Raw genomic sequence first — 22,702 nt, 5'->3', positions numbered from 1 at the left:
GAAATATGTTTGGAAAAAAAAAAGCTTATCCTCAGAAATCATAAAAACTCTCCATTTATTAAAGAGATTTCATTCTATGGAAAAAAGATGCAATGAAAGTGAATAATGTTAACATTCTGATGAACATCTCCTGTGTTTCACTGAAGAAAGAAAGTAATACGGGTTTGGAATAACGTGGGTAAAAAACTATGACAAAATGTAATTGTTTGGGTGAACTATACCTTAAATGGAGGTTTCTGTGTTGATGTCAAAAAGAAAACAAGAGTTATCGCCCATCCCTACACCTTATTCACAGAAACACAGCAGTTTGTACATGAGGCTAATGTCATACGCTGAAACAGGATTTTATAGCAACTACAAATGAGTATTGCAGACATCTCAGACTTAAAAGCTGTCTCATATGTCACAGCTTCCATTACTTGACAAGCTTGGTTACTGTGACTAATCCAGATAATTGCTTAATCTTGGATTTATTTGTAATCCATGTATGAGGTAGTATTTATATATTATTAAAATCTGAAGATTAAAGCTATTCATTAAAAAATGACTTAAGTGTAAGATCAGTGTTGTTTTTTCCCAAAGCAAGTTTTTTTTTTTTTTTTTTTTTTTTTGCTTGAGGGGAAAATATATTCTGCCCAGCAGTCATGCTTTTTAACCGAAAAATGATGTCAGCCTAATTTTATGATCATAACCAGCCACACACATACAGTACACACCCACTTGTGAAGCAAAGACATCAAATTTACAAAATGCTTCTTAAATTCTGATGAAATTTTATCGAGGGAGGAGGGGAAAATAACAGAATTCACTGTGGTAAAGTCCCTGTCTGGTTCCAGCAACAAAATTTGCTCAGTCTGTCAATGCATTAAAGGCAAACAGAGTTGGGCCTCTTTTACTACAGGCATCTCCTCAGCTCTGTTTCAAACACCATGTGACTCACCAGCATGGCTCATTCTTGCAGTGCATGCCAACTGATAGACAGGCTCCTTCATGTCACACTTCATACTGCCTGCATACCAATTGTTTGATAGGTTTTACCATAAAGAACCAGCTTTCATGCCACATGTGCGCCTTCTAGATTTCTTCTGATGGATGGTGGCAAGATAAGATTGGACTTTCATTCCAAGCATTTTTGAAAATCTTATTCTTCATGCTACGTTTAGATACATAGAATGGTGGGCCATGCTTTTCAAAAATGGGGATACACTCACTATTGTTTGTGAAATCTGCAATGTTGCTCCCAAAAGTTGCTCTACTACTCAAACAGTGTAATTTATTAACAAAATAAACAACTAAGCTCAAAACTGTTTTGCCATAAAATAGGCAAGCCGTGCGGCCGAATACTCTTTGCGCTGACAACGGTGCTTTTACATTTCATACACTGTCAATCATGTACCTAACCTTTTAAATTATTGGCCATTTGTTGCGAAGTCTCGGCAGTTTGAGAGCTCCACCAATCATCATATAGAGAAATTGGGCTTCCAGCGGGACAAAAATATATTGATTGAAAGCCCAATGTCCAATAGGCAATTACTGTAGATGCAGATCAAATTCAAATAGCACTGATGAAGCTTCCATTTAGAGTCCTAGAGATGCACGCTGTCCGGACAGGACCCTAAATTATGTGTTCAGAGCCTCTCGTTCAGTGAGCATCGATCTTTTGTGCCATTGATTTGAATGGTATTAGGTATCAGGTTTGCCATAGGTACCCGTTGAAGCACGGCATCAATGGTGCTCTATGGGCCATGCTACCACTATCATTTCTGGACATATTTATGTAGAAAAAATTTGGATTATTTTACTAGAATGAACAACACAATAGTGATTTGTGTTTTGAGTAATATGTAATATAGATAGATTTTTTTTTTATTTATATTAGCCTAAACTCATCATTGCCACATTTCTTATGAAATTATACATTTTCCACAACACTAATGTAATCCATAGAGCTTTTTGGGTTGTAGTCCAAAAACCTAGAAGAAAACCTTTTCAAACCTTATTTTACTCATTTATTGAAAAACTCAAAGGGAGCCCATGGCGAATTAGACTTTCGTGTTTGCCTACAAACTGACATCAAGGCTGAATCTTTCACAAAGAATTAACAGATGTTTATCCCATAACGAAGTGACAAAGATTTAAAACACATTAGTAGGCATCAAATGAAATCATACCATGAGTTAGTACTCAATGCATTCTAAAATTTTATTTGCTTCAGTTTAGTACAGATTACAATATTTAAGTCATCATGTTGTCTCATCTTTGACAAACATCACTGAGCTATTTCAGCTCTGGGCTTTTTAAAAATGTTATCAAAATGCCACATTTTTCTAATTAGATCCAGATGTGGAATGTAATGAGTTCCGTGTTTTATTAATAATATTTGATATAGTTACAATTACATGCAGTACATTGAGATCTTCTTTTGACTTTTCACTGAACATAATTTTTCCCTGCCGTCCGGTTCCTCACACCATCAGTTCGGTATTGTACTCCTGTGTTAAATTCCATAACTGTTCACCCCTCTTGTTCAAAATAAATTGTCCTAGCGGGTAACACTCTTGCTCACAGTGCTGTACCTGTACTTCCATGCCCTGTGCTGCTGTTTATCTGTCTGAAAAGCCTCACACACTAGAGGCCAAAAGTGCACAAGGGATGGATGTTATATAAAGAATGTATGAGAAATATACAATTTACTTATTAATTCTATCTTAATATGTTAAATTACCATATTGTTAATTAAGACTTTATTATTACAACTGTTCTACAATAATACATATACAGAACAACCACTTTTAGTGTTTGATCAATCATATCTCTGTATGAAACACTGTGTGAAATGTATGTTTTTGCCTTTTTTTATTCAGTTGGCATGTAGGAGTTGATAACAGTTTGTTTAATAATCTCATTACATATCTGGATAATTGCTGCAATATCATAGAGGATACATTTCCTCCTGTATAATATTGCATTATATTAGTTTTGAACAGTATGTTAACATAATAGCTAAAATACTTGGACATACGTGAATGAGAATAAACCTTATATAGGAATGTGTCATGAGTTATATAGGAAAGTCACAAGGCACATTATGTAGTTTAGAGATAATTTAGCGACATTTAGAATGTTACAAATGTATGTTTCTATTTAAATAAATATAGTATTCTTAAAATGTTCTGTTTGTTTAAGAATCCTCTTGCATCATTGCAGGTCGCATTTAACTGCTATTTTAGGACCTGTGAGGAGTCTGTTTCTCAAACTAGAGATTGTGATTTACTTGTCTTTGCATTGTGTATCTGGCCATCCACTTCCCTCTCAATACTGGTTAGATATTCTTTTTTCAAAACAGTAATGCAGAATAGACTTCATCTCTCTAAAACAATAGACTTTAGGAGAAAATAGAATTTCAGAAGAAATGTGTTTCTTTTTGTATATTTTTAAAACAAAAATTTGACACTTGTAAGAACTCAATACCACAGCAAATGGGGAAAAAACACACTGTATTCTGATTTATGCATGGTAGCGCAACCATTTTAAATTGTTCTAATAAGAAGAACAATTTATTGAGTACCAAATTAGCACTTTAGAATGCTTTTGTAATTAATGGGTGACCAGTATATGTTTGCATCACGGGTAAAGAAAAAATGGAATTAATACCACTTTAAAAAAAAAATTCAAACCATAATAATAAATTGCAATTAATTATTATGGCACTATTTTTGATAAATGTAATGTATCCTTGGTGAAAGATATCATCAATTTCTTTCAAGAACAAAATGTATTTGTGTTGTAAAAATGGAAGCATTTCTACTACTGTATATTTTATATAATTTTCATTAAGTAACGTAATGTAATTACTTGAGTAGTTTTTAAGCAAACATAAAAAAATCATCAACATACGAACCACCATAATTACAAAAATTATTACAAAATCTAATTAAAAGAAAAATCCTCATTAATCCCTCTTAGAAATACACTTTTAGAGGAGAAAATAAAAAAAAAACTTCTCTCTTTTATAATGTCTCATAATGTCAATATCTCTACTTCTCTTACTAGGTTTTATATGTTCAATACCCAAAGAGAAAGAAAGATAATAATGGATTATTGAATTCATTAAAGTACCTTGCTACGGGACTGTTTTATAATTCCTTTTTATTGCACTTCTATGTTCTGTCATTTGCTTTACAAAAATAAAGATGCCCAGGGTGTGTGAACGTACCTTAGACATGCTGCATGGAGGCATGAGGACTGCAGATGTGGCCAGGGCAATAAATTGCAATGTCCGTACTGTGAGATGCCTAAGACAGCGCTACAGGGAGACATGAAGGACAGCTGAGCGTCCTCGAAGTGGAAGACCACGTGTACATCTGCACAGGGTCAGTACATCCAAATATCACACCTGCGGGACAGGTACAGGATGGCAACAACAACTGCCCAAGTTACACCATGAATGCACAGTCCCTCCATCAGTACACAGACTGTCCGCAATAGGCTGATTAAGGCTAGATTGAGAGCTTGTAGGCCTGCTGTAAGGCAGGTCCTTTTCAGACATCACCGGCAGCAACATCGCCTATGGGCACAAACCCACCTTCACTGGACCAATCAGGTCATGCAAAAAAGGCTCTTCACTGACGAGTCACAGTTTTGTATCACCAGGAGTGATGGTCGGACACACGTTTATTGTCGAAGGAATGAATAAGGCCTGTACTCTCATCATGGTCTGGCTTGGTGTGTCACAGCATAATCAGACTGAGCTTGTTGTCTGTGACAGGGCGGAGGACGGGGCCAGGTCGTGATTCTACACACCCGGCACCTTATCAGGTTAATCAAGCCTCCGAGAGGGATAAAGACATTTATATTGTCAATCCAGTTCTCGCCTTCTCCTTTCCATAAATCCCTTTACACTGATGCCCAAACACGGGAAGGAGGAGTGATACACCGTAGTGGAGTTCTCGCCGCTGCCTTCCACCCCAACGGAGCAGCAACGGCCATCTGCCGAGGGATGGAGGAGCCTGGCCGCCTAAAAGCAGAGAAACGGCCGCCGACTGACATTTTGATACTTGTCTGACTGATTGAATGATTAATGTAATGTACATCCCTAATTAACTTTAAAATCAGTAGAGATGCATCAGCTGGATTCAATCCCAGAGCCTAATATGACTGGTTGTTTAAGTGTTCTTTATGGTCAAAGTTGTTTTAATTGTGTATGTCTTGAATATTCATATTATTCCCAATAAAGGCCTACAATGGTTTTTGTTATTTATTTAAGTCCAATAAAGTTTATCACTGCAAGTGTTTCTGGATTCCTTTGCTTTACCTTATGTTCTTTTGACATCGGTCAGCTCCTTTCTCTATTGCCTTATCTCTCCCATTTACACACGCACACAGCACTTTAGTAGCATCTACTGCACAGTTTCAAGTTTCAGCCAATCTCTGTATGTCGAGTTTCTTATCAAGCACCACATATTTTAAGCGAAGTCGTAGGAGGAATACAAAAGGGCTAAAATTCTTTAGGAACTTATGATTGAAATCTAAAACATTCAAAATGCCTTCAAAGCACAATTCACCAATGCAGGTATCAGCTTTCTCATTTATGTTTGGAGAAATAACATCATTAAAACTTTCTTGGGCAGTTCATAATTTTTTATTAAATAAAATTGCTGATAGCCAGTTTGGAATTCCATGAGATTCACATAACTAAAACTTTAACATAGCAGCTTAAAACACTCTCCAAGCCCAGAACACCCACGTATCCCAACATGTATTTGCTGGATTGCAAACAAAAAAGCATTCACAGACATGACAAGACTGCTCTAGAATGAACAGTAAAAGCGTGGATCAGTAAATCAAGAGGAAAGCCATCTATTAGTGAGTGCGTTTACATCCACTATAAAAGTTCGATTTCAGTCAGACTAAAGCAATAATTAGTCTTGTAAATTTTTTGTCCGACTGAAATCGTATCAGTCTGTTTTTGCAAAATCGAACTAACAGACCTAGATAGTGTGAATTTTGCTCAGCTTCATCCAGCTTCAGACCACAATTGGACTTGGTGCCCATCTTTAACTGTGTTACATTGGTGCCGAAACCCGGGAAGGAGGAGGAGAGAACCGGCTTGTCAACATAAATCATAATTTAATGCAAACTTAAACCAAAACACACAAACAAAAACACACACATGACGGACATGCCCGTAATTCTCTCTCTCGAACCATCGTCACCGGCCGCCTTTATCCCTCGCGCGCCTCATCAGGCCGATTGGGGACAGGGCGCGCGATATTCCGACCCGGCCCCGCCCCCCTCCGCTCCACACTCCTCCCGGCATTATCTCAGGCTGGGGTGCCACCGGCATGACGTACACCCCCCCCCATCCCTGGGGCGGGATGTACCTTGTGTCCCGCGTGGTCATCCCCGCCTTCCTCGCCCTGGGAGGAGACAGGAGGGGAAGACAACAACAACAACAAAAAAACAGGCGAGGGAAAAGGCCAACACGGTGCGACAGAGAGAGAGAGGAGAGAGAGAAAAAGCTCACTCACCGGTTCTCTGATGTACCGTCGCGTGGTCTTCGTACACTCCTCCACACTCAGGCGGACGACAGCCACTCCAACCCCGGGCGAACCGGAGTCAAACCTTCGACCCCCAGCGGGCAGAACGCCCCTCCACTTTTCTGGCAGCAAATGGGGACACTCCTCTGCCCCTGGCAGCGGCCCTACAGCTCCGGGCAGTCGGGGCGTTTCTTCCCTCCTCCCCTTGCGGACGGCGTTCTCCCTCGACCCCTCCGCGTCTCTGGGGATGGCAGGGCACTCCTCCACCCCCGGCAAGGCGGTCAGGGTATCCAGTCCCCACTTTCCCCGTGGATGGACGGCAGTGTCGAGGACTCTGCGATGGGCATCCCGACTCCTTCCCGGGCTTCGGCACCAATGTAACACAGTTAAAGGATGGGCAAGGAGGAGGCGAGAACCGGCTTGTCAGTATAACTCATAATTTAATGAGAACTTAAACCAAAGGCACAAACATAAACACACACATGACGGACATGCCCGTAATTCTCTCTCTCTCGAACCATTGTCACCGGCCGCCTTTATCCCTCGCGCGCCTCATCAGGCCGATTGTGGACCGGGCGCGCGATATTCCGACCCGGCCCCGCCCCCCTCCGCTCCAGATACACATTATCTCCTGCATATATCTTATGATCTGCACCAAAATCAAAGAGTAAAGAATGTAATAAATGCACATGGCTGTTAAGTTGTCCATTTTGTTGTGCCTGTTGTGCAAGTCTTGCTGTTGAGAAGCTAGTTTGTTGACTTCTTCAATGTGCCGATATGATCAAAAGGTCAAATAGAAACCCTACGTCACTTTCTCAGCTGACGTCCTTCCTTCAGATATTTGATTACGCATGGTGTCATGTTTACTTGGACAGAGAGATGAAGACTTTAGCTTGACTATGCGAAAACCTGCAGTAGCTCAAATATTGCTTGATTATTACTGTCCATGTAAACATACTCAATGTCATGGGACACACAAAAAAAAACCACTAGTTATATGTCTATTAGTTGAATCACAAGGTAGGTAATAATAGAGATTTCGCAGCGTAATAGAGACACCGATGAATATGGTCAAGCATTGTTCTCTTATTACATTGAATTACAGGAGATCCATTTAAAATATGATCAAGAAAACTTCTGGCTTATCATTTTAATTGGACCAGTGTGTTTCCATAGCCACAATCAAGCAAAGTTTTCTCTACAAAGCAATGCTTTACCACAAAAATCATCGTCTCATGCAAAGCCATTGTCTCTCTCTCTTAAGACCAAATTCTAACACTGTGACCTAGCCAAGCACACTGCAACAAGTTTCAAGCAACAAGAATTTTGTGAAACTGCTGAATGACATGACACAATCACAGCCATCAGAAAATATTTTGTTGCAGAAACACTAAAGTGGAGCAAGATTTTGAACCAATGAGATTTCATGATATACGTGCCTATGTGCAGTTCATTACAGTATTTGTTAATAACTCCAAATAAAGGTTTGCTGAGTTGAAATGTCAGCTTACAACCACAAATGGAGAAAAATGTGCTCTTTCTTTCTTCATTCTTGCTATGTTTCAGTGGGTTTGTTTTTGCTGTCTGGGCATAGTTACCGGGGATGCATTTCCAAAATAAAAAGCATCCCCAAGAGATATGTGCTTTTTTATATGCCCATGTGGAGACAGAGCCCCTTCACAAACTGATCTGTGCCCTCAGTCCAGTGATACACCACACTTTTGCCTCTGGAAAAGAAAGAGACAAGCTACTGTATCAGTCTAAAAAGCATCATATATAGTCAAGTAGATATAAATGCTTCTCAGTAACTATGCCACTCCACACACTTAAATCACACTTATCAGAGCACCTTTTTAATTATCTGTCTGAAATGAAGGCAGGAAGTACAGGCTCATCGGTTCAGCATTAAACACCCATTGATGTGCTTCATTGAAGTGAGAACTTCCTGGAACCAAGTGAGATGCCACCAATGTTCAGTACTGGATTTTGCTGCATTGCAAACTGTACAGCTCACAGGATATGTACATGCAATCATCTTAAAGTAATTTTACAAATTGGTGTGGTAAGGAAATTATGAAATCTAGTGTAGCTATTTTTTATTCACTCCAACTATAAACATCTCGTTATGGACACCATTTTAGAGAATGACTAAATGCCATGTAAATCATTCATATTTTAGTTCTAGGCCAAGCTACTTGATGTTTCTACAGCTGACTTTACTGGTGATATTTGGTTCTCTTAAATAACATAACGATTTTGCAGTTTGTGAAGTTAAGAAAACAGCATCAATCTGATTTTATCCTCCTCCACCGCGTCATACATTCCACAGAAGGGGGAGATGAAAAAAAAAGCTCACACGTGAAAACATACAGTACATCATCTTACAATAATGCTTGTACCACTTCAAGTTATTGCCTTTATGTGTTCGTATGAGTTGCGTGGATTGAAAAGGATTTTGTTTACTTTGAAACAAAATGGAATGTCTGCGTTAGATTTATTAATAATGACAGGACCATTTGGAAACAATCATCAAAAGTGTCATGGAAAAACCGCTATGTCATGGCCTGCTAGAGGCTCCTCTGCTCTGCCAGCATCAATATTTTCACCCGGCTTCACTGTGTCTGTCAACTGACAACATGTTTATGTTTCGGAGCGAATCCAACAGCCATTTAGTTAAACAAATTGTTTGTTTTTTTTTATATTGATTGAACTGTCTAATGTGAACATTACAAATGTTAGATTACAATTGAAAAATCTACTTTTTGTCCACTTAGTAAAAGCAACTTAAAGGTGCTTTTAGTGATTTTTTAAATAGAATTGCACAAAGAAAACTTTCATACCATATGCAACCTGCATGCTGCCATCTTTGCTCATGGGCAAAGATTTTGACTTTTACACTTTGAGCTTTTAATCTCGTGTGACTAAATATTCTGTTTTTGGAAAATAACTACATACGACAGTCTATTTATTGGATTTTTGAATTTCTGTGGAGAACATGCACTCTGTTTCTAATGCCAAAAAACGAATTCATGGGTTCATGACCTGAAGACTAAATTAGTTTAATGCATTACTGGGAGGATGTCCTGCAGGTTCCATAAATAAACTTCAGTTAGTTTAAAAAGCAGCAGCTGACTAGTGCTGACTAAAACCAAGAAATATGATGATATCAGCCCAATCTTAGCATCACTACATTGGCTACCTCTTATATTTCATATTAATTTTAAAATACTTTAAATAAGGGGTGTCGATTTAACGCGTTAATTCAGTGCGATTAATTTGACAAAAAATAACGCGATTACACAATTAATCGCACCATAATAAGGAAGATTCCTGAGAAATGCAAGCTTGTAATACCACCTGTTTACTCCAGAGGGCAGTAAGTGAAATTTCAGCTGTATTAGCAATGCACAGTTTATACAGTGAAGAAAACAACCCACAAGACAGACATGCGTTACGTTCTTGCTTCAAAACACTTGAAGGAGCGCAAATGCGAACTAAGGGATCTCAAGATGTTTAAAGATTGAGTATTAAACTATATTTAACTTGAAACAGTGAACTAAACATTTAATATTTATGATGCACTCGAGACGCTACACAAGCATGTCTGACGCAGGTGTAGATTGACAGGCTCTTAAACATGCCCTCATAATAAATCTCCTCATGACAAATTCACTTGCGAAATGGATTGCTGTGAACTGTATGCCAATGATTGACTTATGATCAATAATATGGTAGTAAACAATACATTGTATTCTAAAGCCACTTTTTGTATTGTCTTATCAATGATTAACTCTTCTGCTACAAGAATGTAATGCATTTTAATTATCTGAATATTTTTATTTTATATATATATATATATATATATATATATATATATATATATATATATATAATTTTGTAATATTTAAAGATAACTATGTATAATTATATATTGATATAAATATGTATACTCTTTATATATTGAATTATTGTTATATGAGGGGCTTTCTCAGCATATATTTGTATACGCGATTAATCGTGATTAATTAATTAGGACACCATGTAATTAATTCGATTACAAATTGTAATCGATTGACAGCCCTACTTACAAAGACTTGAATGGTCTAGCTCCACAGTACTTATGTGACATTCTATCAAACTATATTCCATCACGTTCACTAAGATTGCAAAATTCTGGTCTGTTATTAATAAATAGAATATCAAAATACACAAAAGGAGGTAGATCCTTTTCCCATTTCGCTCCTAAACTATGGAATAGTCTTCCAAAGATGGTTCGGGACTCAGACACACTCTCTCAGTTTAAGTCTAGACTAAAGACTCATTTTTTCAGCCAGACATGCACCTAATTTATCTATCAGCTCATAGTTATGCTGCATTAGTTAGGTCTGCCGGAACAGGAAACACTTCTCATATTCTATAATCATGTTTTAAAGTGAATTCTGTTCCCATGTCTTAACCTTGGGATACATATCCTGAGGTTATCAGAGCCTGCCAGATACAGCTCTGGTCATGCCTGATGTCCGACTCTGGTCCTGCCTGATGTCCGATTCCCACTACTACATGCTACTTAGTGAGGACGACTAACTGCAGCTTGTGCCAGCCAGATATCACTTCAGTCTACTGCAATGCACTTCACAGAGGATGAACCGATTCCATAACCAACTATCAGACATGAGATAGTTCATTGGACACTGCCTGAAACTTGGGCTTAAATGGACTCCACTGGAAATTAATCTGCCACAAGCTCACAGTCGAACTGCAGTGCTCCTTACTGACCTCTGCGTGCATCACCTTGGTAAAAGGATGGACTACACTCTTAAAACAGAATACATAGATAAGAAATTCATTGCAGCATTCATCAGTCAAATAAAAATGACAATGCATCTGTTTGCTCTTCCAAAGTTACTTAAGAATGTAAATTCTAAGGCTTTAGTTATTAATCTTACAAATAATACAAAAGATAATTTTTTAAACATTGGCCACTAACACTTACTTAGATTACAAATGTTTAATCGCAACTTGTACTACACATAAATAACTAATATTAGCATTATATTCATGAGGTTTAGCCAGAGGGGAAATGGCTGCAACAGTGAGCCTGTTTTCCCCCCCAAGGCTATTTTTCTCCATTAACCAACATCTTATGGAGTTTTGTGTTCCTTGCCACAGTAGCCTTAAGCTTGCTCACTTGGGGTCTACATATAAATATAATTGTTTTCTATTATTTAATTCAAGGTGCAATTTACAATCAATGTACTTTTTTTTTTATTAAACAGCACTACATTACTATATTACAGCTTTTTCTGTTAAAGCATAATTTTCTGTAAAGCTGCTTTGAAATGGTGTGTGTTGTGAAAAGCGCTATTCAAATTAAAATGTCTTGACTTGAAAATGACTTGGAAAGTTCATGTTTGCTGTCATAAAGTTATTCTAAAGCTAAGCACAATTCACTTTATATTTCTGCATCTGCTGCTGAGGTTTGTGGCTGGATAAAACCCCATTAACCCATGTGAATTAATAAATACATTTTGTGTTTACTGTATGGTCAAAGCACGTTGACTTAAAGGAATATTCCGGGTTCAATACAAGTTATGCTTAATTGACAGCATTTGTGGCTTAATGTTAATTTCCACAAAAGACAAAAACAAAAATTTGACTCGTCCCTCCTTTTCTTTAAAATAAAATAAAATGAAAAAGCAACAATCGAGGTTATAGTAGCGGCATTTCCACAATCAGGCCAAATAAGGGCGTGCTACTGCGTGCCAGGGCCAGTTGCGTTCTCACTGTCTCACTTCATCGTTCCTCCACAGGGCTTTCTCAGGTCCAACGACCAATAGACTTTGGCCCGTCGATTACCTATGGGCTAAACAAGGCCAACCAGGAATTGAGGAGGAGGTGGGTTTTTGGGCAATGCTACAGAGTTATTGGCCCAGTGGTGGAAACGAAGGTAGATTTTGGTCTTGCAGCTCGAGTTCCTGGCTCGCACTGGCCCGAAAGTGGAAAAGTAGCTAACAAGGCACCTGAAATAGTAATGTATAGGGCCAATTTTTGGAGGGTTTAAAAGGCAGAAATGTGAAGCTTATAATTTTATAAGAGCACTCACATTAATACTTCTGTGTATTATTTTTAGATGTTAAGTTGTTTAAATGGTAAATTCTTCTGGCCATTTTAGGGATTTTGGCATTATGTCATCATGGCAACGAAGTTGTAAAATTGTGTATAACTTAACAAAAAAATTTTTATCACACTAAAAATCATGTTAACATGCATACTGTTTAAATATTTTGGCTTTACTTTTAAAGCAGTGTGTATTTTAAAGATTATGGACTGGACTTATTCATGTCAATTGTAAACGTTGCTTTTTTTTGTGAAGGCAAGTCCAAATACATTTTTGTGTTGAGCATATAACAAAAGTTTAAATTGTAAATGAAGAATGTCATGTCCACTTTTAGTGTACGGGTTTAGGTGCACCACATGTGTTAAGGTGTCTGAACAAACTAACACAATTTAACCCATGCTCAGAGACATGTCGTAATTAGCCAGTTTTTTATTACTGTCCAATTAATATTGTATATTGCTAATCTTTTCACTTTATTTATTGAGTTTCTGCCATACTTATTCCACCAATGTGTTATTAGTGCATACATTATAATGACACATAATAATATATGCCTGGCAGGACCGGGAACGATTTTTGGGTTGGTTGTAATATATCAACTGTTTAAAGGGCCCCATTCAACATGCGGTGCATGTGTTTATTTTAAAATTAGACAATATACCTTTTAATATAACAAAAATATATACAAAGCAGACCTCTAAATAATTTTGCCCTCTTATATGAAAAAGAGGCATCAATTTACTTCTGTTGTACCAATAAACATGGAACTTTCATATACTTTAAATCCTCTTCATCATTACCAAGGTGATATGAGTAATAATGTAAACACAAATTATAATTACTGTATACTTAAAAAATAAAGTTCATAAATAAAACATTGTATTCTTCTGGCAAATTTCTGCAAGGAAGGAAAAATTGTTAATGCTTTTTAATGTAAATCAAATGTGCAGTAAAGCTTAGATATATTTCTTAGGATAATTTATAATCTTCTCTATTCAAGACGTGATTTGACAGGCTTTGCCTCTAGTTAATGATGTGCTGAATGATGGCTTTAGAATGAGCCTTATACTTTATACTTCAAACACTTGAATTCAGCATGGCAAGGTATTAAAGCATTTGTTTCTACAACCTTTATCAGTTATGAGTATTCAGGCGACCAGGCTGCATTTCTTAACAACTCAAGAGATAGCAAAGGCAAGTATGTTTGACAGTTCTCATGCCTCCCACCACTGGCTGCTAAATGGGGTGGGTGGAAAAGAGGGCAGGGAGAGGGCTGCATCAGAAGAAGCAAACTGTATTTGTATCAGCTTAGAATACTGTACACCGTAACTTCCTCCCATCTTTAAAGGAAAGAGCTCAGCATTTAAACTGTGGTTGCTGACAGTTTAACAGTGTGTTTTCAAGTTAATTAGCTACACATCTCTCATTGCAAGCAGACCTTTTACTGTGTAAACATGCTTATGAAAAAGCACACAAACAGTATTGAGCCAACATTTACACAGGCAAGCGTCCCTCCCAAGCCCAGTGTGAATGTAAAATGGAGTCTTGCCCCCAGAAAACAGCACTGAGACATAAGCAATGATGTCAAGTTATTAAGCCAGCTTTAATTTGTCTCAGAAATGTGTTTTTTATGCCATAAAGTAATGCTCCAGTTTGAATACAAGATATGCTCTATTTACAGAATTTGTGGCATAATGTTAATTACAACAAAAAAAAAAATTTTTATATATATTTTATATATAAAAAATTATAATAATTTGTTACAATAAAGCACTTACAGATTAAGTGAATGGGGCCAGTTCATAAACATTAAAATACCAATCAAAAGTATAAACAAGTTTAAACATGATTTTAGTGTAATAAAATACACTCACCTAAAGGATTATTAGGAATACCTGTTCAATTTCTCATTAATGCAATTATCTAATCAACCAATCACATGGCAGTTGCTTCAATGCATTTAGGGGTGTGGTCCTGGTCAAGACAATCTCCTGAACTCCAAACTGAATGTCAGAATGGGAAAGAAAGGTGATTTAAGCAATTTTGAGCGTGGCATGGTTGTTGGTGCCAGACGGGCTGGTCTGAGTATTTCACAATCTGCTCAGTTACTGGGATTTTCACGCACAACCATTTCTATGGTTTACAAAGAATGGTGTGAAAAGGAAAAACATCCAGTATGCGGCAGTCCTGTGGGCTGAAAATGCCTTGTTGATGCTAGAGGTCAGAGGAGAATTGGCCGACTGATTCAAGCTGATAGAAGAGCAACTTTGCCTGAAATAACCACTCGTTACAACCGAGGTATGCAGCAAAGCATTTGTGAAGCCACAACACGCACAACCTTGAGGCGGATGGTCTACAACAGCAGAAGACCCCACCGGGTACCACTCATCTCCACTACAAATAGGAAAAAGAGGCTACAATTTGCAAGAGCTCACCAAAATTGGACAGTTGAAGACTGGAAAAATGTTGCCTGGTCTGATGAGTCTCGATTTCTGTTGAGACATTCAGATGGTAGAGTCAGAATTTGGCGTAAACAGAATGAGAACATGGATCCATCATGCCTTGTTACCACTGTGCAGGCTGGTGGTGGTGGTGTAATGGTGTGGGGGATGTTTTCTTGGCACACTTTAGGCCCCTTAGTGCCAATTGGGCATCGCTTAAATGCCACGGCCTACCTGAGCATTGTTTCTGACCATGTCCATCCCTTTATGGCCACCATGTACCCATCCTCTGATGGCTACTTCCAGCAGGATAATGCACCATGTCACAAAGCTCGAATCATTTCAAATTGGTTTCTTGAACATGACAATGAGTTCACTGTACTAAAATAGCCCCCACAATCACCAGATCTCAACCCAATAGAGCATCTTTGGGATGTGGTGGAATGGGAGCTTCGTGCCCTGGATGTGCATCCCACAAATCTCCATCAACTGCAAGATGCTATCCTATCAATATGGGCCAACATTTCTAAAGAATGCTTTCAGCACCTTGTTGAATCAATGCCACGTAGAATTAAGGCAGTTCTGAAGGTGAAAGGGGGTCAAACACAGTATTAGTATGGTGTTCCTAATAATCCTTTAGGTGAGTGTAGTTTACTAACTTTATCTGTGTAAAGTTACACCTAATATTAAGACTTCATTATCATGATGACAAAACAGCAGTAACCCTGTAATCTGGCAATGCCTTAACATTGGTAAATCCTTGATTTTATCTTAGTACTTTCATGTGAACATGTATAATGTTTAATTCTTGTTGCTAAACATTTGAAACAGTGCGAATTATATGCTTATAACTTGCCCCATTCGCTTCCATTGTGCAGTATGTGTCTTATGGTCACCATGAGTTTTGCTTTTATTAAAAAATTTTATAAACGAGGAACATGACTCAATTTTGGTTATCAACATCATGTCACAAATACTGTCGATTGAGCTTAACTTGCAGTTTTGTCCAAAACTACCAGGACGTCTGGCATAAAAAAAGCCTGACAATGTTAAAGATCCACCACCATATATATCTGTGGGCATGAGGTACTTTTCCATATGGCTACCTCTCTGTGTATGCCAAACCCATCTCTGGTGTTTGCTGCCAAAAAGCTTTAGTTTTGTTTTATCTGACCATAGAACCCTGTCCCATTTGAAGTTCCAGTAGTATCTGGCAAACTGAAAATGTCTGAGTATGTTGTTGGATGAGAGCAGATGCTTTTTTCTTGAAACTCTCCCAAACAACTTGTTGTGATGTAGACTTTCTGACCCCAAGACCTAACCAATTTTCGAGCTGTGATCCTTGGAGAATTTTTACATTTACATTTACATTTATTCATTTGGCAGATGCTTTTATCCAAAGCGACTCACAAAAGAGGAAGAACATCAGCGAATCATCTTAGGGAGACAGTGGTACAAAAAGTGCCATATTACAAAGTTTCACTATCATCAGAATAGTATACAAAACAGATTTAAGTGCAACAAGAAATGTAAATATATATATTATTATTTTTATTTTTTTTGTGACCGGTTAAGTGCTTTTGGAAAAGATGTGTTTTTAGCCGTTTTTGAAGATAGAGAGTGAGTTAGCTTCCCGGATTGAGTTGGGAAGGTCATTCCACCACCGTGGTATGATGAAACTGAAAGTCCGGGAAAGTGTTTTGGTGCCTCTTTGTTTTGGTACGACAAGGCGACGTTCCTTAGCCGACCGCAGGCTTCTGGTGGGAACGTAGCTCTGCATAAATGTTTTTAGGTATGCTGGAGCAGACCCAGTGACTGTTTTATATGCCAGCATCAGGGCCTTGAATTTAATACGTGCATGAACCGGCAGCCAGTGGAGAGAGACAAAGAGTGGTGTAACATGTGTTCTCTTAGATTCATTAAAGACCAGACGTGCTGCTGCATTCCGGATCATTTGGAGAGGTCTAATAGCACATGCAGGAAGGCCTGCAATGAGGTCTGTGAAATTTAGCTCATCATCAATGGTTACCCCTAGATTTCTGACCGTTTTGGAAGGCGAAACTGTAGTTGGACCCAGCTGCACGGTGATGTTGTGTTCAACAGCCGGGTTGGCTGGAAAGACAAGGAGTTCGGTCTTGGCAGGGTTGAGTTGAAGGTGGTGTTCCTTCATCCAGGCTGAGATGTCTGCCAGACAGGCAGCGATTCGAGCGGTCACTGTGGTGTCGTTGGGCTGGAAAGACAAGTAGAGTTGCGTGTCATCAGCGTAGCAGTGGTAAGAGAAACCATGTGACTGGATGATGGGTCCCAGTGATGTTGTGTATATGGAGAAGAGAAGTGGCCCAAGCACTGATCCCTGAGGTACCCCAGTAAGTAACTGGTGTGGCTTGGATACTTCCCCTCTCCATGCTACCTCAAAGGACCTTTCTGAAAGATAAGAGTTGAACCAGTCAAGCACAGTTCCAGTGATACCCAGTATAGAGAGGGTGGAGAGAAGTATCTGATGGTTGACTGTGTCAAAGGCAGCAGAAAGGTCCAGCAGAATCAGAATGGATGATCTGGATTCAGCTTTCGCCTGTCTCAGCGCCTCGATGACAGACAGCAGGGCAGTCTCAGTGGAGTGTCCACTTTTGAAGCTTGACTGATTGTCATCCAGCAGCTTGTTCTGTGAGAGATAGGCGGAGATCTGATTGAAAACTGCCCTTTCAAGTGTTTTTGCCATGAATGGGATGAGAGAGACTGGTCTGTAGTGTTCTATCTGTGTGGGGTTAAGTGCAGGTTTTTTCAGCAGTGGGGTTACTTGAGCCTGCTTAAATGTAGTGGGAAAAGTGCCTGCAAGAAGGGATGTGTTAATTATGTGTATAAGTGCCGGTAGGATGGACGGAGAGATGGCCTGGAGAAGGTGTGATGGAATGGGGTCAAGGGAACAGGTTGTGGGGTGGTTGGAGAGGAGGAGTTTAGAGACCTCAGTGTCAGTTAAAGGAGAGAACATAGGGAAAGAAGGGTTGCATACAGGAGCCAGGTGTTTGACAGGGTGTGGTGCTGTGAATGTATTGCTGATGGCTGTAACCTTATCAGTAAAAAATGTGGCGAATATATCTGCTGTCAGTGATGTGTCAGGTGGTGGAGGGGGAGGGCAGAGAAGTGTGTTAAATGTTCTAAACAAGCTACGAGTGTCTGTGGTGCTGTTGATCTTGGTCTGGTAATATGAAGTTTTTGCAGTTTTAACATTATTTGAAAAAGTTGCAAGCAGAAGCTGATATTTACCTAGATCAGCTGGATCTTTAGATTTCCGCCATCTCCTCTCAGCTGCCCTGAGATCAGTCCGATGTTCACGAAGGACGTCAGACAGCCAGGGGCTTGGTGGTGTAGTCCGTGCTGGTCTAGAGGAGAGAGGACAGATGTTGTCTAGACAGGTTGTTAAAGTAGAGCTAAGTGTGTCTGTGGCAGTGTTTACATCACCATTTTGGCCACTCGAACATTTGGCCACTACATTTTGGCCACTCGAACCATCCTCCTCGCCATTCATGGAGACAATATAGAAACATGTCCTCTTCCTGGCCAATACTTAACAACTCAAGTTGATTGGAACTTCTTAATTATTGCCCTGATGTTGGAAATGGGTATTTTCAATGCTTTAACTATTTACTTATAGCCACTTCCCATTTTGTGAAGCCCAACATCCTTTTGCCACACATCAGAAACATGTGATTTGTTTTTACCCATTGTGATGGATGATTAAGTGAATTTGGCTTCACTTTGGCTCAGAGCATGTGAGCGAAGCGGTGTGACACTCCGCTCAATAACTCGCTCCATGCGTGTGCACTCCACTCAACCGCTCACGGCCCAAGCAGATCAAGTACAGCTCATGCTCTCCGGTAATCACTGGTAAATCCCGCTCCGACATTACATTTCTCTGTGGTATACTTGGTTCCAAGCGCGTACACAGGGGGTAGCTACAGTGGCCCGAGCAACTTCCCCTTTGCCCACATGGGCTGAGTTGCCCCTCTGGGTGAAATATAGACTATAGGCCAACATTTATGAATTTATCAAATGATTAGTAATGCACTCATATGAAATTATGTGATTGCATTATTGTGTTCTTGTATATAAAATCTTGCTGTTTATTTTGGACTTGTTTACAACAGCTGTTAGATATTTGGGTCTACCACAACTTTGTTATCATTTGTAATCAGTTAAATATTTATCTGTTAGCACATATGTCATTGAACATCTTCAAATATTCCTTAACATTTTTTTCAGTTCTAAATGACCTTTATTTACTTTAAACAAGTCATCAAACATGCCTCTACAAGTGGTAAAACATAACTCGCATGCAAGCGAATTTGCGCTTTTCAGTTTAAACTGAACCTGAGTGATACAACCGACCCAGAATACAACAATCTTTTCAACTTTAAAGATTGTTCGAGTCATTTATGGCAACAATGAAAACATGGACTGGTACCAGGAAATATATTTCAGGTAAAAGTGAAATTCAGAATTGTTTTTAAGTTGTCTCCACAGAATGATTATACTGTAGATTTGATACATTAATAGGTTTCTGATTTAATGCTATCAGACTTTGGGTCTGTAAATTAAAATTAGCAATTTATCATCCTAATTTTGTGTTCAGTTTTAAAGGGTGCATTCATTTATCCAGAAAAGAGCAGTGAACGTTTTTCTCTTTTTCAGTGTTGCTTTATTAATATTCCCTACAATTTTATATGTATGAATCATATGCAGTCTAAAGGACTGTGGTTATTTATATAATAATTATTATAATAGTAGATACCATATGCCCTCTGTCACTCACTCGATGTTGAGTCGATGTAATGACACTAGGGGTCGCTCCTGGGAGCCCCATACATCTCTGATCTTTGAGAAAAGGCCAATGAAAATTAGCAAGTGGAATTTGCATGCCACTCCCCTGGACATACAGGTATATAAGTAGCTGGAATGCAACCACTCATTCAGACTTCTTCTTCAGAGCCGAGCAGTTGTATTCACTGAGCTGAATTACTCTGCCGATCCATTCATCTCTGAGTCCAGTGAAGCTGTTGGATATACATCGCATGACAGCGGCTTCTCCCCCTCTTGCACCGATTGAGTGCAGAGAATAACCCTGGACGCTTCAGCAGCCTAAAAGAGTATATTCTTCCTCTAAAAGTGTATATTTTCCTTCTAAAAGAGTGGCACTCATGGAGTGCGTCTTTTTAAAGATGTCTTTACCTTTTGCGTATATTTGGGTCATTGACACCATCGCTATTGCATATCACACCAAGGATGTGCCACCCCCTGCTGGGCTGCACGCCCATTCTACCAGGGGTGTAGCGGCCTCCTGGGCTCTGTGTGCCTCTTTAGCAGACTAAAGAACAGTGCCTCTTTAGCAGACATCTGCAGAGCAGTGGGCTGGGCAAGTCCTAACACATTGGTGAGCTTATACAACCTCCGAGTTGTGCCGGTTTAGTCCCGTGTATTGTCATGTTCAAACAAGTAAGTCTCAGGACAGCTGGCTTGGTTATAACCTATTGAAAACCCTGTGTAATGTATTTTCCGCAAAAGGGTTTTCACGTTGGAAAAACATGTCTTCCTTGGGCAGAGGCCTCTCTGTCCCTGGTCACCATGTTTGTAGTAACTCCTCCCCCTTCGGGTAGGATCAAACATGAGACCCTTCCACATGATGTGCTTCCTACCGGACTCGGTAAGACCATTTTACGTATTCCCACTGTAAAACCTGGATCAGCCGGTCCTTATTTTTTGAGTAGTCCACTTGTCCCTGAGGTGCAGAGTACCGTTTGACACCTATGAGTGCATTGGGGGTGGTTACGTGATGGCCTGGTGCGCTGGCTACAAGGCACACAGTGCTCTGCCCGTCTCTCCAATTAACACAGTTCAGTAGTTTTGGCATTTTCCACAGGGGCCCCTAGTGTCACTAAAACGACACATCGTCGAGTGAGTGACAGAAGGAGAACATCATGGTTACTAACGTAACCTCCGTTCCCTGATGGAGGGAATGAGACATTGTGTCCCTCCTGCCACAAAACTGAACTACCCGCTGAAATGGCCGGGACCTTGTCTCGGCTCCTCAGTACGAACCTGAATGAGTGATTGCATTCCAGCTCCTTATATACCCGTATGTGCGGGGGAGTGGCATGCAAATTCCACTCACCAATTTTTATTGGCCTTTTCTCAAAGATCAGAGATGTCTGGGGGTTAGGGTTAGGGTTAGGGAGCGACTCCTAGTGTCACTACATCAACACCATAAGGGAATGGAGGTTACGTTAGTAACCATGATGTTTTACTTGATATTTTCATTATGAAGTGAATCTGGACTTTATATTCGTCAAAAGATCATGTATTGTGCATGCTCTCTTTATATGTACAGCAAGGATTAACCAAGGATTTAACAAATAAAAAATATTTGTCCTGCATAAAGTGAGATAGATGAGTTAGATGAAATCATGTTTAATGATCCCAAAACAAATACAGATTATTTAATTCACAAATCACACTGCCTTCATTTAAGAATGTACAATAATTTATAGCTTTTTTCTCTGTTCATGAATGCAGCAAGCGATGTTGAAGATGTTATCTGCAACCACTAATCTAGTCATTTTTATTTACATTTCACTTCTAATTAAGGTGTGGAATTGGCTTTGGGAAACTGATCAGCAGTTATTTACCACTTTATCCCGAAGTAGAAATTGAAAGCAAAAGGAGGTCAATTTCACCAACATGATTTGAAACAAGAAATACCCAGCCTTTCAGTTTGGAATGTTTCCACATCATAAATCAAACGGCCCAGGTGTACTCATTGGTCAGAAAGACACAGAGTTAAAGCAGACTTCTCTTTTGTAAGGTAACAAGGACCATCAGATTTGCACGACTTGAATACTAAGACATTCCTTAATCCAGAAACATCTCACACAAAGTCACAGGACTTTGCTGAATCAACCTTCTAAAATGTATTTAAATCCACAGCTCATACAATACCTAGATTTGATCTTTGAGTTTTTAACTGTGGTAACTTGTATAACTGACAAATGAATGATTATAGCCTGATGTACCTCTTTAAAATGTGTGTAGCAATGTGCAATCACCTATAATTGATAAATATTTTTTATCTTTAATTTTGTATGATTCATCTCATTCTACTAAGAATGGTAACTATAAGGTTTAACTTGATAAAATACAATAATGTGTAAAACCAATATAATTTTGAAACCAAGGATTTTTATGTTTTGTTGCCTAAACGTATAACATCCATAAAAAATTGTCATGTTTAGTATGTAAGCGTTCGCTGGCGTATGCAGAGTAAGCTGATAACAATGAATATCGTGTCTCTTTTACCATTCTCAAGATATAAAAGCTCATGATTAAATATGCACTTCTTGAGCAGGAAACTTTTGAGAGTCTGAAGCAATGGACCATAACTCAACTGTCGGAAAAGTCAGCCCAGTTGACCATGTGACTCTGAAAAGTCACTTCTGATTGGCGCAGGACACATTTGGGGATGTGGCCAATTTCAGTTAAAATATTTCCAAACAGGAAGAACACGCTCTCTTCGCCCTTCTTCTCTTGCCTCTGGCATCTCGTCTCTTCATCCT

This window comes from Xyrauchen texanus, chromosome 20, assembly GCF_025860055.1.
Source record: "Xyrauchen texanus isolate HMW12.3.18 chromosome 20, RBS_HiC_50CHRs, whole genome shotgun sequence".
In the NCBI taxonomy this organism is placed as follows: domain Eukaryota; kingdom Metazoa; phylum Chordata; class Actinopteri; order Cypriniformes; family Catostomidae; genus Xyrauchen; species Xyrauchen texanus.
Note: the sequence above shows the minus strand (reverse complement) of the source record.